The sequence below is a fragment of the Dromaius novaehollandiae genome, chromosome 1 (genome assembly GCF_036370855.1).
Source record: "Dromaius novaehollandiae isolate bDroNov1 chromosome 1, bDroNov1.hap1, whole genome shotgun sequence".
Taxonomy (NCBI): domain Eukaryota; kingdom Metazoa; phylum Chordata; class Aves; order Casuariiformes; family Dromaiidae; genus Dromaius; species Dromaius novaehollandiae.
This window is the reverse complement of record NC_088098.1, coordinates 155662557-155688710: the sequence shown is the minus strand read 5'-3', so window position 1 is coordinate 155688710 and position 26154 is coordinate 155662557. Positions and strand designations below refer to the sequence as shown.

The 26154-nt window shown below is 40.1% G+C and overlaps 1 long non-coding RNA gene across 1 annotated transcript; it reads right to left on the bottom strand.

The window, feature by feature from the left end:
* Positions 1–8933: 8933 nt before the first annotated feature.
* Positions 8934–16879, bottom strand: LOC135326155 (uncharacterized). Its single transcript, XR_010386783.1, has 3 exons — positions 16755–16879; positions 16114–16417; positions 8934–9851 (listed from the first exon to the last, which is right to left on the bottom strand). It is a non-coding gene; the product is annotated as an uncharacterized LOC135326155 (long non-coding RNA).
* Positions 16880–26154: the final 9275 nt, after the last annotated feature.

Sequence of the window (26154 nt, the reverse complement as noted above, 5' to 3'; positions counted from 1 at the left end):
TAGGAAAAAGCTACACCATCTTATGAGATAATTTTACACAGGATTAGTTACACAGATCCTTTTAACATACTGAGAAACCCGCTTTTTCAGTAGTTCTGTGAGACAGAAGAACTTGAAAAAATTACTAATGTTTGTTGATACTTAATCTAAATCCCAAATTTAAGCAGAAGCGTTGAGCGAAACTCGTTCCAGATTTGGTATGATATAATCTAATTGACTTCAAACACTTGTTTGTGTCAAAACTTGTCTGTTGAAAGACTTACAATAACAAGCAATAAAGAACACTTTTAGAGTATTCTGGAGATGTTAACACAAGATATTATTATTGGACTGAGCCTGTTCCTATTTAATTCCAATAAAGAAGCTTTTAATTCTCTAAAGCACAGAGGAGATTGCCATAAAATAAAATAGCAAGATTGCTATTCTTGATGAAATCAGGAAAGGATAAAGGAAAAAATAATTTAACATAGACAAATAAAACTGATTGGAAGAAATTAAAAAGTGTAACAAAAGGGTTTTTGTCCAAAAGAGAAGGGAGAAAATACAAAGTATAAAATGAAAGCTTAGTTATAGAATACAAACATGGAAAATCATAATGGAAAAGTGTAACAGGAAAGTAACTAAGAATGCCCACTATGGTTGGAACACATCAGTGACTATAGAAGATTTCCATTCTCAGTGAAATGACAAGTGTAGGAGAGGGACCTGATTTCATAGCCTGCTGCTGCTCAGCTGAGTACTGAAGTATTTTCTTAAATCTTAGGAATGCTATTAACACTTAAGTGCATGTCTAAAATGAAGTGTATGCTAAAATTCTTCAGCAAAGAAGGATGGGCATGATTTCAAATTCTGTTACAAGTTTTTCATCAGGGCTGTACAGTACCTAACTTCTGGCCATACAGAAAATGGATAGTGAGAAAAGGAAATAGAAAATATTAGAGCACAAATGGAGAAACTGTGAAAAGCACTTGTCAGCTTCAACTTAGAGGCTTGAGCCAATGTGTTTTGAAGCTGATGATAGAAAAAAATCCATCAATTTCAGTGACTTTTAGATCAAATCTGTGTTTTGATGGATAAGACATGTAAATTCACGACATACTTCTGTGCATTCTAAGTACATTTTGTGATCATGAAAGACAGAAGATTTGTAACAAGCCTTTGTGCGAAGGCACAAGCACCCTAACAACTTGAGAGTGAAGGCCTTTTCTCACTGGAAGGATTTACGCAGTCCAGGGAATGGAAGTGGAGTTTGTTCTCGGATAGAACATTCAGTTCATTGAGACTGTTCTCAAATTGCCACTATGAGGGATAAAAAAACTACTGTGAAGCTAGTCCTAGTGAGAATAGCTGTTAAAATGTTGTGATGGAAGGTTTAAAACAAAAGGAAGTAACTGTTTTTTGACAGTGTATAATGATACTGCAAAGCTCTTTGCCAACTCCTTGCCTCGTATAGACCACAAGTTAAAAAAGGGTTAGACAAACTAAGGGAAGTCAGAAAGTCCTGAAGCCACTAATTCTTGGACACTTGGAGCATATACGAGGAAGTGATTCCTGTATGCTTGCTCTGTTTCTGCACATGTTCAAATTTGAATATGATATAGGTTTTAATTCAGAGAGATGCAATGGCTTCTGTCCTCACATCAGTGAAAGAAAGAACAAGTGAATGGTTTTATGAAGAATCCCCTGAACCTCTGAAGCTATATATGAACATAAACTGAAATTTGGGTCAGCTTGTCTTAAAACATCAATCTAAAATTTGCGGCATTTCCGGAGATGAAAATGACCACTCATTTGTCCCCTCAATGGGACACTGAGATCTTGTGGTGCAATCAAGTGAGGAGGTGACTGTAGAAAGGGGCTGCAGGGGTCTTTCAGATTCTGGGCTAACCCATTCTCTAGTATAAATTAGAGCCACGTGAAGGCTAATAACAGTCCAAGGCCTTATTTTTCAACTTTTTGAATAACAAGCCAGAGTAGCTCCCTTGCTTCTTGATTATCAGCTAGCAAGACCATAAAACTTATGATGACATGATCCATTTAGTCAAAAGGAAAGAAGAAATTAAGTGATGTGTATTTTAAGAACTATAATCTATACTGGAGTTAAGCAAAGAAATATTGAGATAATATTCAAAGATCACAGGTTCTGCAAAAACTGGGTAGCTTGATCAAAAGTCAGACAAGAGTACATGTTTGACCATCTTCCCTGAGGGAGATATCTGAAGACACAGTAACTCTGTCGAAGTCCTTCAACAGGGGTGGCAATAACTGAATCAATCATTCCAGTTTGAAGAAACCTTAAATTCTTCTAAAACTATTTTAAAACTAGGTCTGACAAAATGGTAAGGAACAATACTAGAATGCCAGAAGGTTGAGCTAATGCTGTAGGTCTTTTATATCCTAAACTGATAGCAGAGGTAACTTGTTGTTCTGGTTTTTGTAGCTTTCTCACATCTAGTCTTCTCTTTCTGAGAGATTTTTCTGTTCTGCTCTTTTATTAGGTCTCCCTGGTAAGGCTGTGTGGCTGCTTGTGTCCCACTTGTTTCAGGCTGGAAATAAAATCAAATCACAAGAGGCCACAGGAATAAGTGGTTCATATTTTCACTCAGCTAAAATAAACATTAACCCCGAGTCCTCAAATGTTTTCAAGAGAGCTGACCCAGAATTTATCAGGCACTTGAAATAAACTGTGAACTATTAACCAGTAAATGGAGGCTGCTTATGGTCACATTCTGAGATAAGCTATTGCCTAGGAGTAAAATGATTCGTGATCTTGACAAACTGGGTTTCTGACTGCAGCAAAAAATTAGCTCCTTCATTATCTTTCTACCATATGTGTATATTAATTGAGTTAATATAACTTGATAACAAATATTAGTTGCTCACCAGTGTGTACTCAGGGGCTAGCAATCCAGTCTTCGGTTTTGACAAAGTTTATCTGAGTTGGCAGAAATGCATTCTAGCCTCCTTTGCAGTCCATTTTTGCAGAAAACAATACCCCGGAAAAAGCATCCTGACAGTAATACGCTTTCTCAGTAGCATCTATTAAATATTACTCTCAAACATGCTAATTTAACCCTGTCCTTTGTCTTCTTCGTACTGGTTACAGCTCAGATCTAAAACCATTTTGGCAAGGAAAGGGTAGCTTTACTATGCTGGTGAAACAACATAGTAGGGATTCTTCAAGCAGAATAATAACATTAAAGCTGGGGAACTGCTACGCCCTGAAGTACGAGCAATTGACAATAATCCTAACACAAATCTAGCCCTGTTTCCCTATAAGATGCTTAAGGACTCATGCCTTTTGTATTTTCTGTGTGGCAAGGAGCAGTGTTCTCTTGTTATGTGATCAAAGACTGCTAATGATGGGGATGTGGGTAGGGCAATGAGCAATGCAGGTATCATCTTTCTTGTGGAGGGTGCTGTATCATCCCCCTCCTGATAGAGTATAATGTTGTGAGAGGAGTCAACTCCTCCCATGGTGATGGATGGGACCCGAGGGAGCTCAGCCCTCCATGAGGAGCATCCTGTGGGAACTAACTCATAACAAAACTGTTGGGAGCTGAAACTGCCCGCTCTACTGCACAAGGGACGTGATCTACCTGTACCATAGGTGCGATGTGTAGGTACCATGCCAGTAGCTTCAGGAATCAGTCTGCCTAAATTCACCACTTCTGTTCTCTGTGGCTACACCTAAATTGAGCACTGGATATGTGGTATAGCTTATCTCAAAACTGAGGCCACTCGACTGGAGTGGCCTGTGGCTTTCTTTCAGCCTGTGAGCCAGGTTTCTTCCTTTTAGTTCCCAGATTGCATGATTTAGATGCAGGTTAAGTGGAGAGAGGTGTTTTTGAAGGCCTTCTGTGAGAGACTCTGTCTGCCAATCATAGGTGTCTCCAGGGTGAATTATTTTGCATTTATTGACAACAAAGCTCATCTAGTATTGTGTTGCCATTTCAGTTAAATTGGGTTAAGATTCTCTGAATTTCTGCTTTGTCTTTTCTGGACATGGCTAACCTAAGGAACTTCAAGGGGGACTGCTAACTTGCCAGATAAAAAGTTGAGCAACTAGAGAGGCTGGATATCTGGGTTGTCTCTGTAGTCAGTGGAGAGAAGCAGGAACCTCACCACAGCAATTTACTCTACCTCACAAAAGGAGTAGGATGAAACAACCAGCTTAGATGATGCGTCTTAACTTTCAGGTGGCCAGTATTAAAGAAAAGAATCCCACACTTCGTATCATTTATGAGAATTGTTACTTCATTCATCTCTTTTCTTGAATTGACGTTTCACCTTTCATCTTCTTTTATTTTCCATATGATGCCATGTCATATCTAATATGGAAGCCTGAGACAGCCCCCTTTTAGCTTTTTGTCATGGAGAAATGTGGTATTCATTTCTAATGTGTTTTCCACTTTTTAGCTATATTTTTGATTGATAAAAATACTTGGCTGTCACAGCCTGGTGCCTAATTAAGCAGCGTTCACCCTGGAAAATCATCTGTCCCTCTTCTATTACCATTCTTTAAATGTGTTCCTAAGTAGGGAAAGAAAAAACTAGCACAATTTACCCAGACTTTCAAAAGGTTTGACAAGACTGTTTATATGAGGTTATTAAAAAGACTGAAGTTATGGGACAAAATCTAGCTAACAGAGTAGGGGTTTTGCTAATTCTAGTTGTGTATTTTTTTCCTTTGAGACTCCATATCCGTAGCTTTCTTTTTGTAACTTCCAGGGATTTTTGTTTAAAAATGTACAATATGATATTCATTTGGAATGAATTAAAAAATTGCTCATGATACTATAGTTTCACAGTTGAACGCTCCTTGACATCTTTTCCAGTAAGATGAAGGAAAAATCCTTTCCATTTGACCCAAATTATGTCAGAGAGAGGAGAGCTGAGTCAATACATCTTTACTTCTTATCTTTACTAACACAGCAGAAGTCTGTGGGTGGGAATTATGAGAATCTGAACTACTTGGAGCTATAGTTATAAATTTGGCTGCAATGTAGGCATACCCATAGAGGCATTTCTATTTTGGCTGAGAGAGTGAGGATTTTAACAAGTTGCATCAACTTCCTCTCTCTGACTAAGAAAATTTTGCATCAGAAGATGAAAGCAGAAGCTCTCCAGTCAAATGTATCATGCCTAGTAGATGCTTTACAATTTACAGGTTTTTGACCCAAATCATGGGAGACCAGTGATTGTGAAAGCCAGGTTCCTTGCTTCCTCTGTGATGATGCAAAATCATATCCTCAAAACCATGAAGTGGTTCAGAAGATATTTCACTTTCTGCACTTTTAAGGGAATTGTAGTGATTGTCCTGAGAAGATATGCTTTGTGTTAATCCACAGTAGTGTGTGGGGACTTGTGCGAATTTATTGTCATGCCTTAAAACACAAACTATTCCAAGCAAAAATGGACATTCAGAATATGGCTGTATTATGCAGCCTGGGTGCTTAAAATCTTGTTTGCTTATTTCACGCTTGAAACACCATACCTGTTCCTATGCTGTCCTGGTTTCCATGTAAAAGAAAAGTTGATGTTCAGGCAAGAGGGAGCCACAGCAAATGTGGGCAGGTGCCTTTATCTGGAGAATTAGGGAAACCAAGACTGCAGGCACCTCCATGCAGTCTATATACATGCCTCCATAGCTTTTTCACAGCCCTAAACTGAAGGAATTACTTCTGAAACAAGCTCTTACAAAGAAAAAAGTGATTACCATTTCTCTTAGACATAATTTTTCAAAAATCACATCTATCAAACAGGTTGTATGCATTATTATTATTATTATTTACCTTACAAAGTAGTATAAAAAAATCCAGATGTTATATGAATACCTAGAATATGTGTGGTCCCAAACCAGCTTGACAAAGAGAGGATAACTTCAGGATAACTTCAAAGCGTGTGGTCAGCAGAGTGCTAGGGAGCAGCAGAGTAAGGCAATGCTGAATTTATTTCTTCTAACCAGTCAAATTCCATGGCATGAAGCAGCAGCAAAGAGGAGCTTATGAAAATAGAATTTTTGTATGAGCTATTAAAGGGAAAAAATGGCCCACAATAAACCGAAGATCTTCTGGGTCCCAGTTCTCTGTGGGAGTGGACTTTCATTTTGGGGCTTTCCAGAAAATCGATGGGCTGGAAAGTGAGAAACCTTTCATCTACAGAGAAAGCAAAATGAACTTCCCCAGAGAGATGCCAGGAGCTGGTAGTCACCCTGTGCTGAGGTCCTTCTGCTTGTGTTTCCAGCTCACCGTCAAGTTTTGCAAGAACACAGATCATTTTTTGTTTCTGCTGAGCCTCCGCAAGGTGGCAGCAAGTATTCTCCTATAGGCTCCTGAGCACCCTCTAAAAAGAGTAGTCAGTGAACATGTGCCTTTTTTGTTAATTGGAAATTGTTAATTAGAAATGAGAGCTTGCTCCTCTGCCAGAGCTCCCCAGGAGTTAGAATTTGTGATGGTCTGTTAGGTATCATGGGGCTCTGCTCTTCCGGACTCTTTCTTCTTTCCAGTTTTGTTTTTTTTTGGTATGAGAGCAAGTCCATTGACTTCAGTGCAGGTGTACCAGCAAAATTAAGTGAATTTCCCCCTTAAGCTTGGAGCAAATGAACCAGTCCAAAGAGCTGAACTACCAAAATTATGAGTTAATGCAGAGGAGAAGGAGGAATATGAGTGTGTTTATTGAAAATCTGCTCAGCAGCCAGATACATGTGTTTTCCTGGAGTCATCTGGAAAGAGTGTTTTTTTCATTGCTCACTCATCTGCTTGAGTGTGTCAATAAACAACCTTTTAAATCCCAACAATTCAGAGTGGTATAAAAGGGAGACAGCCAAGCTGCCTGTGGTTTTCTAATGTTCCTTCTCACCAAATTTCAGCACAGTACCAGGTCCCAATTATAAACTATCCTTAGGGCAACTCAGGATACACCTGTAATTTCTCAGAGTCCTCACAAAAAGTCTGTTTATCTCACCCATGGAAGAGCCCCTGGAAAGTTGAAGAGCTTTTCACTGTGCCTGTAAGTTTGGACTGTTGAACTAGTAGGAGAAGTGAATGAGGAGAAATGAGACAGACCAACCCCTGGTTGCAAATGTCAAGAATCAAATCTTTCATCTGAAAACTTGATGACTGCTAGTTAGAGTAATTCAGCTGAGGGAAACATATATGTCATGACTCAAGAAGAAAGATGGCCAGTACCCAGTTGACACAGGGTCCAAAGCATACACTTTCCATGGAAATGAATTGAGAGTGATTGCCAAGTTAAAACCTACTTACACTTTTTTAAGCTATAACCCCATTACATTTCAGTAGCCCATTGCGATGTTAAAGGTAGCGTTATTTTGGGCAGAGCTACCATCACTGCATGGAGGGGTCAGCCCCTCATGGCTCCACTGAACCTTCAAAATGGGCTCCCTCTGCATGATGCAGAGTTGTCAGCTCCACCTTGTGGAAAACGGTATCAGAGACAAATTCTGGTAAATGCTGATATGGTTATTGCTGTTCCCCAGCAGCTAACAAATGAATTAGCTCCAAAGAATCAAGGGAATTTCCTTGACTCCAAGGGCCCAGGAGACTGGCTGTCTCTAAATATCTCTTCACTATTCTTTGCTCTCCAACTACTGAACCAGGAAGCCCAAATACATCACCATCATATGGTTGCATTAAGTGAGCATTTCTTTCTTGGTGGATTAACAATCTTATCTTCTAAAGAAGCTGACAAATGAAGGATCTGACAGTCAGCTTCACCAATTACCTTCTCAACAGCCTTGCTGTGGGAGAAGGAGACACAGAGCTGCCTTGAGAAGTGGTGTGGCGCCACAGTCAGCTGTTCAGAAGCTTATACCAGTAGAGTGAAGGGTCAGGCCTGGTGGGCCTGGTGCATCATGGCACTGATGCAGTTTCATGCTGGTCCAGACCATGGTGAGACATGCAGGGGTTGCAGCAAGACTGTATGGCTTTCCTTTAACACATAATTGGGATGCATCAACGGAGACACTATGGCACTCTTAATCCCCCTCCCCCATTCTAATTCAGTGAATAACGCCTTCATAAAACTGCAGTAAAACCATGGCAAATAAGGACTAACATTTATCCTATTTGGATACAAATCTGCTACCGTTGCTCTGTTTGAATATGAATGATCCTATCTGCAAATTAAACTGAAAGCTTATCACAGCAAGAAATACTTGACATAGGCTAATGATTCAAACAGCAGAGATTACCCAGGTTGTTCACCTTCTGGAAATCCTCTGCTGATAAGAGCTTTGAAGGTGCTGTGGTGGAGATAGAGAGTCTCTTCCCCTGAATAGCCACAGCATGAGTCCAAAAATCATTTGTATTGCAGTCACACTAAAGTGAGATGCTGACATGCTCAGGATATTGCTGTTCATGTTCTCTGTCATAGGACATAGACTACTACTGTAATAATCAAGAATGACCATTAACCTAGGAGAGAAAATGTTTAGGGGCCACTGCTGAATTGAAAGAGAGAAAAGATGATATACTATTTTTTAGACCATTGATAAAATGACCATTTGATACATTATCATTTCCCAGAATAATCTGGTATCATTAGTCAGAAAAATTACCATTAAGTCAGCAATATAAATGAACAGCCTAGTGGAAATGACTTCTCATGATCTCTGAACTGGAAGAAGCACTGGCAGGAGGCAATAGTCAGCTGATGGTAAAGGATTAGTCAGAAATTCAACTGCCAGCATCCCAAATGTGCGTACGAATGTCCAGAGCCAGTGACCATAATCTCATGGTTGTCATGACAGCACAAGGAGACTGCTAGTGTTTGGGAATTTGTAGATCAACAGGAGACCCCTCTTTACTCCTACTCTCAATGAATACCACATGAAGAGTACCGAGTGCAAGATCTCTAGGGATTCAAGCTGGATGCAAACAGCTACCTAAGTGTTTATGGCACTGAAATGAGAAGTTTTTAATTCTTTAGTCATTTTTTGCACTGCTTTTACAGAAAGGTCTCTTTTTCATGGAGTACTCTTCCCAAGGATACTTTACAGAAAATGCAATAGAAATTGTATTTAGATAATATTCACATGTGTAGTCAGATGCTGTTAAGATCACACTCACTTTCCTGGAAAACTTGTTTGTTATTTGTTTCTGATGAGCATAAAGACTGACAGCATCCCTTAAAGACATGAAAACAAATAACCTCCTTTAAAGCACGCTCTATGTTCCTTGCTCACATTGTCATAGATGTGTCAACATAGCGTATCCATCTGCCCCCTCCTATTCAAACACGTAGCTTGCTGAAGACGGGTTAGAACAAAATGTGTCAGACATTGGCCAGAGAGTGGGCCAATTTCTTCAGGTTTGCATCACAGATAGCTATCGAGCCCTACGGTACCCAGGTGTATGAGTGTAGGGAACTCCCTGGTGAACATAACTTACTGTCTTTGGGGCTTTACTGAAGGATGCCACTGGTGGCATTGAATACTGGCAACCTCTGGTTAGCTTGGCAAGCTGGCACAGTTTTAGAGTAACTCTGAGGCTGCTTAGCTTACACCAGTGACTGAATTTGACAGTGACTGCCCCCAGGCTTGGCTGCAAGGGAAACAAAACCCACTTTAGTTCTTGTGTTGATTCCTCTCCTGTGAACTGCTGGCAGAAGGCAGGAGCTACTGGATTCTTTTCAGATTGTGCCTTATCACCTTGCTGTGTCAGGGCTGTTACTGAGGTAATTTTTTTCTCCTATGCTTACCCACAGATGAAAAAAATCCACTGTTCCTCATCAACAGCATCACGAGCAAGTAATGCTCTTGACAATTGGTGTTTGGGATGTCCATACAGGCTGCCAACATCCAGCATCCTGGAGTTTTCTGAAATTCCCTGCAAGATAGCATAGAGACAAATAGGCATTGACCACTGTCATTTCTTACTCTCCCAATGTGTCCTTTTCTTCTGGTACTGGTAAACCACAGAAGGGTAGCATAACTAGTGCAGATGGCAGCTATACTGGCTCTGCAAGCTTAATGCCAACGAAAAGCCCCCTTGTATAAAGCAAATTCTCTGTTGGCTACCTCCAACCACATTACAGTTCTTTACTGTTGCCTGAGTTGTGTAAAGTGGTCAGAGCAGAGCAGAAAATCCAGTCGAGGCAGTCTGTGTGCTGATGGATACGTAGCCACGTCCTGGTGAATGGGTAACACCTAAACTTTAGGAATTATAGGGGCTTTCACCTTACAGTAATTACCTTAGGGTAGTTTTTTGGTATTATGTGGCTTTGGTAAGGGGAGTTCACCTTTCACTGCTGCACACAGCCGGTAGGGCTGAGCAGACATGCTGAATTAGGCTACTGTGAGCGAAAGTCATAGTGTAGGCTTCCAAATATTCTGTCAACAGTCAAACAGGGTTGTTCACCTCTATTACACCTGATTCTCAAATTGTGATTTATATTCTCACACAAAGTCAATTTATCTACAGTAACAAAATGCCTGTGTTTTGGTTCCTTACCTACCTCAGACCTTAGCTTGTGTCTGGACTAAGTACTGTGACAGCTTAAAAAATAATGTCATTTGTATGTTAAGAAAATATATAAATAATTCTGAGTTAGCTGTGATCTAAACATTCTAGTGTTTTAACCCAAATCTGGATATGCTCACTTTGCTAGCATAGGCCAAACATGCAACCTGTGATGCTGAAAGTTTTAGAGGCTTTCATTTTCGTTTTCATTTAAGCTCTATGATAGTTGTGGGTTGGCAAACCTATTTCCATGGTCTAGTTTGCTCGTGGTAAGTAAGTACAAAATTCTCCACAGCTGTTATGGGGCTTTGTGGAACAGTTTCTGCCAGCCCTGGGCATGGGAGTAGTGCTAGCACAGTAAGCGTTACTCTTCAGCTAGTTAGAAACACTTTTATAAGAGCTCAGTGTACTTCTTTTCAATTTATCAGTGATGCTGGCCTGTCAATAGGGTAGTTAAAAAGAAGAGTCTTTTGTTACTTCTGCTGCATTAAAAACACAGATGACAACAAAACCCAGTGCTTTCCAGACAGAAATAAATGATCTTCAGTTTCTGCTTGCCTTACAAGTGAGTTTGTTTGGACTGCTCTTGGGAACCAAGTGAGCAGAATTTGACTAAATGCAAGTAAGAGGAAGGGGTTTTTTTAGGTTCATAGAAAGGAATTATTTGCTCACTTGCTTGCCTGCTTGCTTGCTTGCTTTCTGTGTCTCTGTCTCTGTCCATCTCTGTCTGCCTCTGTCTGTCTCTTTTTCTCTCTTTTGTTCTTCCATGATTGTTGATGTATTTTTAAATATAAAACTATACTGTCTGAAATTGGAAACTAAACTGCCTGGCAGGAAATTCTGTGTAAAATGCAGCAAGCTCCCAGGTGAGATGTAGACTCAGAAGTTGTGTCAAGCAAACTAAAAGACAGCAAAGTGTCTCTGTATCTAAATATAGACACCTCTCAAGGCATTTAGGAAAATAACTGAAAATGCCAGAGAAAGAAGATCCTTAATCAGATACTTTGCTTTATTTATTGTTCAGAAGTAATTAAAAAACAGCTAGATTTAAGGCTTCACTGAACATAGGTTTAAGACTTTGTTGCAATAGGAACACAGCATTCTGTTGTAAGCCATTAGAATAAAGTAATAGAGTGATTAGCAGAAAGGTTGTCTTACTTTCAAGGAGCCTGAATCTATCACTATTTGCAGCATTGTAAATATTAATACAATGTAAATAGTTTCAATGCAATGAAATACTCATGTACACCAGTGTATGGCAATGGTTAGTCAAGCCTTCAGAAAGCAAAATGGGTCATTTTGAAGCCAGTAGAGTTACCTCTGTGTAAGAAAATAAAAAAACTCTGAAGTCTGGGTGAAATGACATTTTGCCTGAGCTTCTGGGAAATTAAAAAAAAAAAAAAAACTACTTTTTCCCTATTGATAGGGAACAACTGAGTTTTTTTCAGCCTGGAGGCAGGCAAAGTCTTTTAGCAGCGGAGATGGACTACCTCACCTTCTTCCTATTAATAGAATGAGATATAACTTGAAATTCTGGCACTGTAACTTTTTTTAACTCTATTCTGCCAATAGCTGTTTTGCTACACCATCTTTACACTCTTTGTCTGTATCTACTACAGTATCTCCTATTAGCATGAAGGTGAGCTATTTCCATTGAAACTTCAGTAACAAAGTAGCTAACACTTGACACTACTGTTTTGTATTACCACAAGGTTTCAGAATCAATGTACCAGATAAATATCTGAGTTATTGATTCAAGCTGTCATTTTGCAAAGTCACACAGACAATAATTTTCCATTGGTTTAAATTTTTTTTACCCTTTAAATGCATAAACACCAAAAGAAAGGTAGGTGTAACTGTTTTTACTTGAATACCTAAAATTAGATCCCCAAACGAAATGGCTTCAGTTTTAGGGATGACAGATGCCCACTGAGTTCTTGGTAGGGTGAATGAGGTGGTTAGGGGGGTTCAGTTGCTTGTTACTGTGACTCTGTTAAAATTATGTTCCATCAGGCCAAATTTGTAGCTGACAGTATTCTGCAAGTGATTCTCGCTGATTATTGAGTTTCTAGTTTTGATGTCTCTGCTTCCTAGACTGATGGAGATTTCTGTGTTCATTAAAGAGCTGAAATGATGAACTTCAAAGACATTTTTCTTGAAAACTGCAAAGCAAAAATTCAACGGAAAAGAATGAAGAGGTATTTTCTCTAACAAGAAAATTCTGTTTCAGGATAGATACTGTCTTTTCCCATAATTATAAGTGTGGCAGTAAGGGAAAAAAATGACTCTGTGTAAAGCATGTACATTAATCAAACAGTGTGCAATCTGAGCCGCTAAAGAAGTAACAGAGTGTGCTGCAGTGCAAAATGCATTGTATTTCATCCTGATCAAAAAAACTGTTCTACGTCTGTTCAGCCAAATCATACATGTCAATTTCAGAGGGCAAAATGAAGTAAAGATGCTCTAAGTAGCACATTTAATTTGTTTTTCATTTCACCTATAGTCTCCTATCTCTCAAATAGCTTGTTAAATCCCCCAAAGTTACATATATAACAAATTCACAATAGTTCAGGTTACACACTCATTTATGCATCTGAGCCAGGATTCCCGAATGTCTCTATTAATTTAAGTGGGAGCAGTCCTGTGCATTCTTTCTTGCTCTGCTGAACACTCCTAATTTTGATTCATTCAGTTGGCATTTTGAGCTGAAGGCAAAATAAACGGGTTGTTGCAAAGTCTTTATTAAGTCTTTGGGAATATATGTCTTCTTGGACAAATCCTTAGAACTGACTTTCTTCTTTATTATTATTCATATTCTTTCACTGTTTCATCCTTCAGTTCATGTCTCCAATAAAGAGAATAATGAAGCCCTAATTGTCAAAAATATATTTGAGAACCTAAGAGGCACTAGAAACAAGAGAATGACAATCATATTCCATAAATTAAACTTGCACACATTTCACATGCTTCTACAAATGTATTAATGAAGCTAAATATTGTTCTGGAATGCTAATATGTTTAAATCCAGAAGTCCTCATAAAGATTGTTTGGCTAGCCATCTCTTCCTCATCTACAGAAAAAAATATTGTCCAGAAAACCACTGTGCTCCCAAGTGTTGAAGAACAGATGCATGCAGAAGAATGGATAAGATGAAGATCTTGTCTTTAACAGGACTCAAATGAAGCTAAGAAACTGAATTAGACCAATTGCTATCATGCTTGGCTAACCGCTGCAGACAGCTAAATATTTCTACCACAGGTTGCCCACCCCCCCGCAGCCCGGACCTTCTCCGGGCAACACCTGAGTTCTGTTGCCGGTTTGGAGACAGAGAGGAGTGGGGCATGGAAAGACACAGGTGACAGATGCCATGGTCCCCACTGTGTGACACATTCATGCTGTCACAAGGTGCAGAAAGCAACAATAAGCAACCTCGAGCTGCATGTGTTCCCTCCCCCCAAACCCTGCCGCTTCAAAAATGTAATACCATATTGTCTGAGTTTGTCTGGTCACACAGGCTTCTTCACCAAACTATTTTAGGAGTGTGTTCTGGAAAAACCTAACTATCTATTCCATATACCTCGGCTTTCCAAGGAACAAAGAAGAGATTTTTTTTTTCCTGGCTCATTTAATTGCATCTGGACACTTCCTAGAAAGTGAAAAAAGAAGCATCTGTGTCTCCAGCCAACCTCAGTGCCACTTGGCCAGTGCAACTGTTTCATGAATAAGATCCCCTGTGCAGTTCTACTAGGCTCCTATTACCACCAGGGCATACAAATAATGGTGGTGAACCTATGTGAAAGTCCAGAGAAAGTCATAAATCTCAAATAAGAATTTAACCTTGTTGTGAAACAGTATTATATTATTGCTTACTTTCTTTTTCAGTTGTTGAACTACTGCAGCACTCTGAGTCTACGTTTTGCTTCTGGGGTTGGGCATTAGGGTTTGTATTTTCTATGTTGTTGGCCAAATGTTCAAGCCAACATACTCATGATGGCATGCTCACAGCTTTTTCCAGGCTTTTGTATGTCAAGAGATATAAAGCAGGAGCAACTGTGACCAGCTGTACTCCCATCCTATGCCATGGACACAAAAAAATGCAGAACTTGAAACTTAACAAATGGATGTATTCCAGGGATTTGAATAAAGAAACTGGATCCTTATTCACTTTGTGGGATACTTGAGGAAAAAAATATTGTAGGGTGAATTTGCAGCATAGATAGATGAAATGAAGTTTTGGGGAAAAAGTGCTAATCTCCAATTTAAAATAATTTTTCAGATCTGTAGCATTTTGCTAACTAATTATACAGACATTTTATCATAATTGGCTAACTCTCTTACTAACTATGCTGTCTGATAGTAAATTAGAAACTTTTTGCTGTACTGATCACTGGAAAAATTCAGATTTAATTTCATTACAGACTGATATTGTAATACTTTGCTTCCTTTCTCCTGCAGTTTCAATTAGTGATAGAACAATTCCTCCCATCCTGTGGCTTTAAAGTTTCCTTTCCAGCCTGTTGTGTAAAACTTCAGCCAGTAAATTATTTGCCTGTATTTCTTTGTCCATTCCTTTATTAACTCATTACAAAAAAGAAATAAAACCAGTCAAAATTTATCTTCATGAATGCTGTTAATTTGCCATTAAATCATTAACATCTTGGGACTTTGTGGTTCGTAATAATTTTGCTAATTATTACTCTCAGTAATGAGACTAAGATCACCGGTTAGTATTTCTTTGGAAATTTTTTTACCATGAGTTCACTGTTAGCAATGTTTCTGTTCTTCAGGATAATACAAAAATAAAATATGTATAACTTAACTGGTATTTCTAGGGATAGAGTTAGAGTCAGGGTTAGGATTTCATCTCTGCATGGCATAATATATGGGAGATGATCACTTGTAGATATTTATTAACAAATCAGCTGTTACATTCTTTAGTACTCCTGGATGAGTGCCATGCTGTCCTGATGGGTACCATAAATGTGTATCTCCAGTTCTTCTGTCACTTATTTTAATGCCTTCATAATTGTGTTCTATTTTTGTTACCTGTAAAGAGAGGTGTCAAAGTGCAGTATTGAACTGAATTGTTGAATTCACTGAATTATTGCCACTGATCTCTAGAAGTCTGAAGGTGTCCATGGAAGTCAAAGCTTGTACTCTGTCTTCTCTTGAATGTAATGGAAGGAAGCAGAAGAATTGTCTTTTGTAGATGCTTTTTTGCTAGCACTCATTTTAGGATGATGTATATTATCTTTAGTGGTGCATTTCTGTGGTCATTGACTGAAAAAGGAGCCTACAATGACAATATAAGGCTAAATACTTTACTTTCAGACACTTCAATTATTGCAAATGAGTTCTACCCTTATCTTTCCACCTTCATAAAAAATGCAGCTACCAAGAGGTTTTGGACAGGTGCACATGCAAATACACAGTAGCCATTTCACACCCAGAAGTGTAAGTTCACAACTGATTCTGTCTATAATCCAAAATTGAGATTGGTGTGTCCATATTCCCCCCAGACGACTTTTGTGTGGAAGAGACCTGACAAAAGAATTACAGTCACCAAAGAAATTTCTAGTCCATCCACCCCTCAACATACATAACAGTGATAGTATAATCAAGTACATACTTTTATACTGCTCCAGTTGAGAGTTCATTGTAGCTAAAAAGCAGATGAGGTGGATTTGTTCCCCCAGTGCATGGATTACAGTAGCCAGGACAAAAGAAGAAATTCTGTTCTCTTTGGTACAGGGGAAGAGCACACTGCTATTAAATGGTAAATGGCTTAAATCACCACAGCTATTTGGTGCAGTGCAGGTGAGCCAGAGACTTAAAAAGACCAAAACCCCTTGGCAAAATTCACAGATTTGCTTGGAAAGAAAGGAAGAAATGATGCAGTGAACACATTTCAGCTCAGGGTTGAAATGCAGAACCTAAAACCAAGAAAAATAGAATTTTACCTTGTACAAATCTTTGAAATCCTAAATAACATTTTCCCTCTTTCCTTAATAAGCATACAATCTTCTCACATTTTGAAAGAGTTGGCAAAAAGTATTTATACAGCAATAAGTACCTACAGGTTCTGGGCAAGACCAAAACCCTGGCAGATACAAGCTCACCCCACCCTTGCCCCAGGGAGCTAATTTCAAATGCATTCATGGAGTACTATCTGTAGTTAATAAGCATGACTGAGAGTTTCAAATGACATGCCACAAAACATGGTGACAAGTCTTTTGGATTAGAGCATGCATAGACCATGTACATACTCACCTGCCTGGGAAGACGTGTCCCTGTCCCTAGAGAACTCAGGTTCCCCAGTATGGTGGTCTGATTCATGGACTCCGATGTGCTGGATCAGAATCAACTTTATTCAAGCAAGCAAGCCCTTTACATAAGCTTTAGCCTGGATCGGTACTTTCCCGAAGGTCAAGTTCCCATCATCACTCCTTCTCATCCCCTGCGGCTACTACCTTATCTACATACTGCTATTTATTCCTCCCAAGGTTTTCGGCTCCTTAACTCTATCTTGTCCAATCCCTCGCTGTCTGCCCCTACACCCCAGCTTTGCGTCTGCAAATTCTTAAGCATGTGCTTAACTGGGGGCACATCAACACCCTCCAGAAATCCACCTGCACACTGGAAGTTACACAGGTACACATATCTGTGCTCTGAGAAAGCAACTGAGGTGAAGTGGAACGAAACAGTTGAATACATCTCCTTTTGCTTTTGTGTTGATAGCAAATAAAGTTTCCCCTTTCCCATTTCCTCTTTTGTCCCCTAAATGTAAAGGATGTCTTTAGCAAACAGTATAAGCACAGACATACCAGCACAGAATGACATTCATGTGTTATGTTTTGAAAGAAAGTATTTTACAGATGTAGAAAACCACCATTTGTATGTGTGCGCATTCAATACTTGTCAAGCCACCCTACGGTATTCTGCTTAAAGCTTCTAGCAAAATAGTTCACATTCCTAGTGCTGGTTACAGCCCTGGAAAGGTTTCTCCAAGCTGGATACTCACTCAACTGCAATCAGGGACCCAGATGTTCTTAAACTTTCTTAAGCATAAGTGGATTCCAACACTGACATTTTTCCAGCACACTTAATAGTTACAAGCTTTGCCTCTGTTTCCTCTTTAAAGAAATGAGACCTCACAGTTCACCTGCAGCAGGACCAGAGACTCTTCAGCCCCACACAGTTTTTTTAGCAGCCCCTTCCCAGTGCTCCAAGCTTGCGAGCATTTGGTAGTTTTATTTTTTCACTTCTGTCACCTGTGACAAGGGAGACAAAGAGTCACACAGACATGCAGGCACTCCAAAAATCATTTCTCTTTGTTAAAACTGGAAGAAATTTTGGAATAACCTTGCAAAAGCTAAAAAACCAAGTGTTTTCCTTCAAATTCAATCTTTTCTTTCAGATGGTGTGGCACACATTCAAGAATGTATAAAGAAGGGATGAGGAGATGCTCTACCATGAATAAAGACACCAAATCAGTTCATAAACACAAAAACTGGACCATTTTCAAAAAAGTCAGGTGCACAGTGAGTGGAAGCTGTTCCAAGTCTCATGCTTATACAGCAGCCAGCAGATGTTGTACATCCATGTTGAGCAACCAGCTGTCTTCTCATCAGTATTAAGTGTTCAGCTGACATTAAAGGGACAGTGTTAAAAGTGAGAACTCAGAAACCTGAGAAACTTTTCTGAAGTTTGCTATGTCTATGCATTATTATGTGCATGCTTCTTTTATTAATGGACATTTTAAAAATGAGAACAATCAGTACTAACCACCAAGGACACATGAGCAATAACATATAAATATTTTCATGTCTCTCATATAAATATAGCATATAAAAGGGAAAAACATATATGAAAAGAACATCATAAAATTTCAAGAGATTATTATAAAATACAGGAAAGATAAAGAAGTGGCTGCTAAAAGCCTTTGAATACAGTACTATTAACTTATTCCCTTTCCTGGATTTTGTGACCTGCTTTGTAAGATATTTACAGATTCAGATACCATGTCTGACAGCTCCAAAAGTCCAGCCACTCTTAAATAACAAATATTAACAGAGATCATTTGGTATAATATGTCACAGAATAAATATTTTATATATAACGTCATAGATCAGGGAGCACCTGGGTCCAGATACCCATTCTGAATCCACCTTGAGTGCAGGCTGGGAGAAAAGCCAAATGTTTGTGTTCATTTTCTTTCCCTGAAACTGGTTTCCACTGGAGGAAGACCTAGACGCATGAGAAAGGAGGGAATGGTGATGTATTCCAACAGGTCCCTTGGTCTGGATAAACAGTGACTAAAAATACAAGATGTACCTTAGAGTGCCCCTGACCCAAAGTTCTGACAGCAAGGTCAAGAAAAAATTGGAGCCCTACCTTAAAGGACTTACAATCTGATCTTTGAAAACATAAGTACATATGTACATACATATGTACATACATAGATAATATACTTTTTTTTACAGTGAAGCAGTTTCACTGGAGTCATTTGATTTACCAAGAGTTTATAAAGTCATGTGCTCATTTTGTGAGCTCCTGTGTTGGAAAGAAGACGTGTATATACTTGCTTTGCTAAATCATCTAAATTTGAAAACAGGTACATGGGAAAGAGTGAAAATATGAGTGAAGGAATAAATAGAATAGACCCAAAATTTTCTGCTGCAATACCTAGCCTTAGAAAATCCTTGCAAAAGATACAGGCTTTTTAAAGAAATGGGTTGATTTCAACCAAGCTCCCTTTAGGGGGAAGACAAAAACACAAAATGTTCTGATAATGCCAAAATAATCACTGTACGTGCATCCCATTCTGCAGCTGGATGTCATCTTGCCTATGGAAGCCAGCATCATCTGGAAGTTAAGTTTGTTGCTTATTCTTGACAACCTAGACTCACTCCTTAGGCAATGCAGACAATCACCTTGAAAAGGTGATTTATTCCCCCTGTTTTGAGATGAAATGGACTACTCCCTGGATTTGTTCATTCAGAGCTGAACGGGTAGATTGACTTCTAGATGAATAGGCTAACTTTTAAATGACAAGAGCTAGGGAGAAGAATTCCATTCAGAGTGATGGTGGGTTTCAAAGCTTCTTTTACCTTACTTTAAGGGGAAAAAAAGGTCGTAGTTGAAAACACCTGTCTACGAAATGTCATAGAATTTTTTTTTCAGAATTTTCCTTAGTAGAAGGATTCCAAACTCTCATTTTTATTCTATGTCAAAACAGGAAACGTTTCCAACTTGTAAAAAATTTCAACTTCTCAGCAATTCCAGTTCTAACCTGCACTAAGAATAACACAAATGATTCTCAGATAGGCAGAGGAAAGGGAGGACAAAGACTGAGACAAGGTGAGTGGCTGTGAAGGCAGAGCAATGTTGCAGGGATGAAAGATTGTACTGCAAAAGGTGCTCAGCAGTTTGAGAGAAAACTAAACAAATTTAAGGGACATTGTTGTACTATCCAAATACTCTAATGTGAACTGTGCCCTGATTGAATTCACTTGGATAACAGTATCTTAGGCATCGCAATTATCTCTAGCCAGCTGCATACAGCTAAGAAATTTATAAAGGTAATATAAATAGCAGTTTTGGGGGCTGAATCTCACATCCTGCGTATGTGCTTCATTCCTTGTTCTGTCCTGGTAACGAAAACATGGCATCTGCATCTGTGCACTACTTTTGGTCTTTAGGTAGTCTTTAGGGAAAAGAATAAAGAATGGGCAGGCTACTACTTTTCATTTTGAAGTTCTCAAAACATTTTCCAACACAAATTTGATTGCCTAACCCTATTTACAAGACTTGTCTTAGTTACCTTACCTCAGACTTCTTGAAATCAGCTGTGGATTTCCAGAGATGCTCAGAGCTCAGGCAGAAAACCTGAAATTTAGAGGGTTCCTTTCTCTCTTCCCAAAATCAGCAGCTTAGGGAGTTGCTGAGCTAAATGTTGCATCCATACCATCACATGTAACAGCTCCTGCCCTCCGTTAGTTTCTCTTAATTCCCCCATCAATTTGTGTTTTAACTCCACACTTATTCTATGGCCTTTTCTCTCTCCCATCAAATACATCCTTCTCTTCATTTTCAAGGACCTTCCTAGCATATCAGCACTGTGTTATTATCCCTCATTCTCCATAAAGATGTTGACTGCAGCCACCGATTTGTTACATTTCCTGACGCATACCTTTGGTACTCCCTCCCATGCAGCATGTCACGCATGGGAGCAGAGCTCCATAAACATCTGTGCAATGAATGCACTGTGCTTTTCAAAGCTTTTCAGCAAAAAATTTGAAACTGTTGTGCTGCAGGTGTGCTGGAACAACTGTCACCCCCATGCTGACCAGTAATGACTTTTCAATTCTCTGCATTTTCCTGCCTGCTTATTTGTATCCTCCTGATTGCTCGCTTTTATTCTTGGATTGTAAATTTTTCTGGGGCCCCGTCCTTTTTACAGGTTTTATACAATGCCTAGTGCAATAGGCGTCTGATCAGTGAATAGGGCTGTGAGCATTACAGTAATTACAGATAAGGATTTGGACAGAAAACAGCACTTCTTACTGCTCTTCAAATATTGCAGTGACTGTGATTGACAACCTTTTTGCTGTATGAGTAGATAGGGAGGATCCTTTCCTCAGAACAGTAAGCAAAAATCACCTGCAAGATTTAACCATGGTTTAAATGCAAGGAACTCAAGACAAGTTTCAGTCCAAAGGGGATGCGCAGGTTATTGACAGCCAGAAAAGTAGTGCTGTCAACAATGATTACAAAGGACACAGGAGAGAGGAAATCTTTTTTGGGTGGGCAGTTGAGCGCAGTGATGCATATGGGATATGGGACAGGAATCTTTTCTTTTGAGCCTGATTGCTTAAAAGAGAAAGAAGAGTAAGGAAAGGAAGGAGAAGATTCATAGCACTGCAACTTGCCACATTGCTCTATGTTTGCATTAGCATTCAGTTGTATATCAGCTGCTTTGCCTGTCTGGGGAATGTAAGAGACCCAGAAGTCCAGACCCAGAAAATTCATCTGTTGGAGGGTCCTAACAATAACTAATTTAAAGGTGTGCAGTTAGGTACTGAAGGTGATCCTGCGGTCCCTAAAATCCAGAACTGTCTGCTATTGCTTTTGATGAGAAGCATTTATGTGGCGTAATGCCAAAGGAGAAAGACAGTCTTTCAGAGGCAGATTTTTGCCCAGAGCAGATGGAAGTAACAGCCTTCAGTTGCAAACAGAAGCCTAACAACAGCAACAAAGGACATGACCGTGTAAAAACAGTGGCACAGACAAAGCTGATGATGCTTTTAAGGCAACCATGTACCAGGAATTCCTTGTGATGGGAATGTGGAATGACCAGCAGGTAATCAAGAACTTTCTCATGAAGTGTGAGTCAATCATCTACACATATATCTTCTCACGTTAGCTGGTGGTATCTATTCTTAATATCCACTGTAAGTATTCATGTGTTCACACATATTGTGTTGAACTGCGTGAACATACTGTATTTCCAGAAATGTTTTCTGTTCAACTTATGTTCTACTGTGAAAATGCATTGGTAGTTAAACTGTTGTAATCCCTGTGCGATAACCAAGATTTGTATCCTTGCTGGTGAAGTCTGCAAAGAATGAAAGAAGCTGTGACAATGTCATTTTGGATTTGTTTGGGCTTTTTTTTTTCTCTCTTAGGTTGTGTAGAAGGTAAGGTAAAAGAGAAATACTTGCGGAAAGTGCCCTTTCTGTTAACAAGTGAGCTACAGGTGCTGGTGAAGTCTGCAAAGAATGAAAGAAGCTGTGACAATGTCATTTTGGATTTGTTTGGGCTTTTTTTTTTCTCTCTTAGGTTGTGTAGAAGGTAAGGTAAAAGAGAAATACTTGCGGAAAGTGCCCTTTCTGTTAACAAGTGAGCTACAGGTGCTGGTGCTAGAGCTAAAAAATTTGTTTCTAGCCTATCCTATGTCTGTCTGTTCCACATATACTCCATATCTACAAAGGACTAGGGTAGTCATGCAACTCCTTTTTGATTATTAATGTTTATTGCAAACATATCTAGACAGTCTTATCAGACAGCCCTGAGCCCAACAGCTCCAGTCCAAAGCCACAGAGTCATGCTAGCAAGATTGTGCCCATAGTAGTAAGCCCGGCAGAGAGGCTCTGAACAGACCAAGTTCTCGAGCTTCCCGGGAGCAGATGATGATGGCATCATGTTTAAGCTCTTCTTGTGTCAACCATGTGAGACAAGCATGCACGTGAGCAGCTCCCTGTGCCCTCTTTATTCATGCCCTTCTGGGACATTCAAGGAGGCTTGCAGGAAAGGATGCATTAAACTAGGCTGTCCCAACCATCTGGCATGTTTCTGTGTGGGGAAACAGGTGCATAGTTTTCTCTTGCCAACACAGTTACTGGAGAGATGTGTGTGCCTAGCCTGGCTTCAGGGAATCCAGCATATCCTCCGGTACCCTAGGTATCTGGGTACATGCCAAATGGATTTACAGATGTTAAAGAAGTACCTTAAGAGCAGCAGGAGTGGGTCTTTGACAGACTGGCCTGGTAGATGTCTAATTTAGGATGTTCTCAGTAGTTCTCCAGGCCCCATTAATTCTAAGGACTTGATCTCCCTTGCTTGAAATGGAAGTTTAGATATGTAGCTCACAGGCAGTTACCTACATTTGATAGCTAAATTTAGATATCTACAATCTGGAGCTGAATTACACTCCGTATTTCCCTTCACAGCTCATGACCTGGCAAAAATACTCAGCCAGAAGCGTCTTCTCAAACTCTCTGACCTCCTTTATTTCCACTTTTTCCACTAGTCTGAAACGGTCCTTACACACCTCCACAATTAGGTCACCTTTGTCCTTTGTCACTTTGACCTCCAGTTCTGAGTCCTTTTACTCATGCTGAACAGTCTCAGTGCCTTTCTGTAATAGATGTGAGACTTCAGATGCCCAGAATGACCCAAAATGACTATATAGCCAGCACTGCACACATGAGATATTCATAGACTAACGTACCAATAGGCATCCTTAGCATCTTTGAGATCCTAGAATCACCAGAGAATAGTTAAGGTTAATCTTACAGCTGGTAAACAAGTCTGAAAAGCCTTGTTCCCTCAAGAAAATTACTATACTAGAAGGTACTGACTCAACAGGACCAAATACAGAGAGGAAGAAGGGCACAGAGACAGCTCTCAACAGAGTCAGGGAAACACTCAGAAACACAGACTCGACTGAAGAACTAATAACCTCAAACATCTGTTAAACCTGATAAACATGTTATTTTTCCCTCAAATATTTACTGTAATAGTATTACTCTGTAATGCTTTTGTCTTGGAATAATGTGCTTTCAAAATGTGATTGAGTCACTTGTGTAATCACAATGATTTGCAGCAGGACAGCAGCTTTAATAAATTCAGCCTAAGAGGGAGAGAAGTAAGTTCCGCCTCTGAGAAAGGAAAGAAACTGAGGTCTCAGACTTGACCCAGAGGTGTCAGAAGTATAGTCAAGCCCAGACCTGCGACACTTCTTTTTCCTCAGTGAATTTGATAATACTGCTTTTGAACCTGATAAACACAGGGTGGACTAAGGCTCTGTGTGCACAGCTGCAAATAAAAGGCATCAAGTTTTATCTCAAAAGAATGGTATTCCGTTTGCTGATTTTCCTAACCGGCAAATTCCTGTCTGCTGTGAAGCACTATAAAAGAACTTTCCCAGAAAAAAGCAAGAGTGATTAATTTTTCCTTCCAATGCTTCCCCTCCCCATTACGCAGTTTCTTTGTAGAGAGACAGTTCTGAATGCCTGAACAGAATGGGCAGTCTGTTAAATACTTTTTAGGCTGCTACAACCTTAAAAAATTGTGCCGCTTCAGTTGCCAGAATAGATGCGAGACCAGTTACTAGAGGCCTCAGGGAGGTGACTTTTTGTCTATGCAAGGGAAATCTTTCTGCTTCTTGTGACAGATGAACTGATAAGTGACTGCATGGGGACTGTGAGTGACACCAATGGAAGGTGGAAGCTTGCCATACCAATATATCTCAGAGACCTGATGGAATTTTTACTGAGCAAAATGTATATTTTATTTCTCCCTAGGAGTGGATCAAATAAGTTCAGCAATAATCTGGCTTCCATATAATGGGAGGAAGCCTTCACGGCCACTTGGAGGGTGGTGCCTTAAAAGACTTTTTTACAGTGGGTAACTCACCAGCTGACAGTTGGGCTGCAGGCAGCTTACAGGCTATTTTTCTGGTCCTCTGACGTGACCTGCAGAAACTGCCCACCTGTGGCACATATAGTATATTGTATAGTAATGCACTGTAAACCTTGAGAAGTGTATAAGGCTTGGCTCCCAGCTATGTGGTGCCTGCTCCACTGCAAGGTGTTCCTTCACATGCAACATAGCATGGGGATCCACTTTTCAAGAGAAAACACAGCGTGGGGAATAAAGCAGGCACTGCAGTGAGGCAATGAACTAACTATTCAGGAGAAAAGGAGGAGAGAGTGGGGGTGCAAAGGTCTGGGGTTCTCGTTTGGGGAAGGGGGATGTATAATTAAAGAATGGGGAAGGTAAGAGTAACATCTTGGTGTCCTAATTTGGAGAGTGGTGGTATGTGAGAAGGGCTGAAAAGGAAGTGAGCATGGAGTTAGTGTGATAGGAGTTAGTGTTTGAGGTGGGTTAGTGTGATAGGAGTGCAGCAGGCACTGCAGGCTGAAGATGATAAGCTATGGTATGCCCACCCATTCGGGTTCTGCTTCCCTGGCTGAGGTGTAGCCTCAGCACCCCAAGAGGCGCCAGCTCACTATCACTCTGCTGCTCTTCCCCCAGCACAGTAGCAGGGTGGGAGAAAAGTTGTTAGCCCTTGCTAAGGCGCCTTTTTGTTACTGCACACACCTCCTCTTTCTCTGCCATTGGGGTTCTGGCTGGATTTTGGTTATGCGTAGGCTGTGTCTGGCAGCAGCAGAAGCAGAGGTTTCCTGCCTAGGGAGAGCCAGATGACACGAGCCTCAGTGCATGGCAGGGGGATGCGGCCACCGGCTGGCATATGGTGTTGAGGCTCAGGGCAGTCAGCGAGGAGGAAGGCTGCAAACTGGCAGGTGTAGAGGGAGAACGAAGGCTCCTGAGCTGGGAGCGCCAGCTAGATGGACCCAGGACAGCAAGAGTTTCCTCTAACTGCACAAGCTTGTAGAGGCCTCTCCCCTTAGCTGAGTAAGAGCTTCATCCCATTTTCACCTGTCAGTGAGACTGGTTTTGGTGGAAGATGTTGGAAGACAGCAGGAGAGGGACGACGCAGGAAGGTAGATTGGTAAGGAGTGCTGGGTCTGGGGCAGGAGCTTCAAGTGCAGACAGGAGGGACAGGGGCTTAAGGGTAGAAGGGCTCCCTGCCCCCCTCCTCCCCAGCCAGGGGTCTTCCTTTCTTGACGTGTGGTGTTTGGCAGCCCTAGTTCTTGGGAACCTTCTTTCAACACTCCCTCTGTCCATATTCCCATGAAAAATCCTGCCCCTCCTGGTCTTTACTGCTGCATATGATGCATTCATTAACTCCTCTTCATGCAAATGTGCTACCAGAACACTCTTCATTGACATGAGTAAATGAACAGTTAACAAAAATGTTAACAATAATAAAGGACAGAAAATGGAAATGTATTTTTGAAAAATTTGTTTATTTTCCTTACAT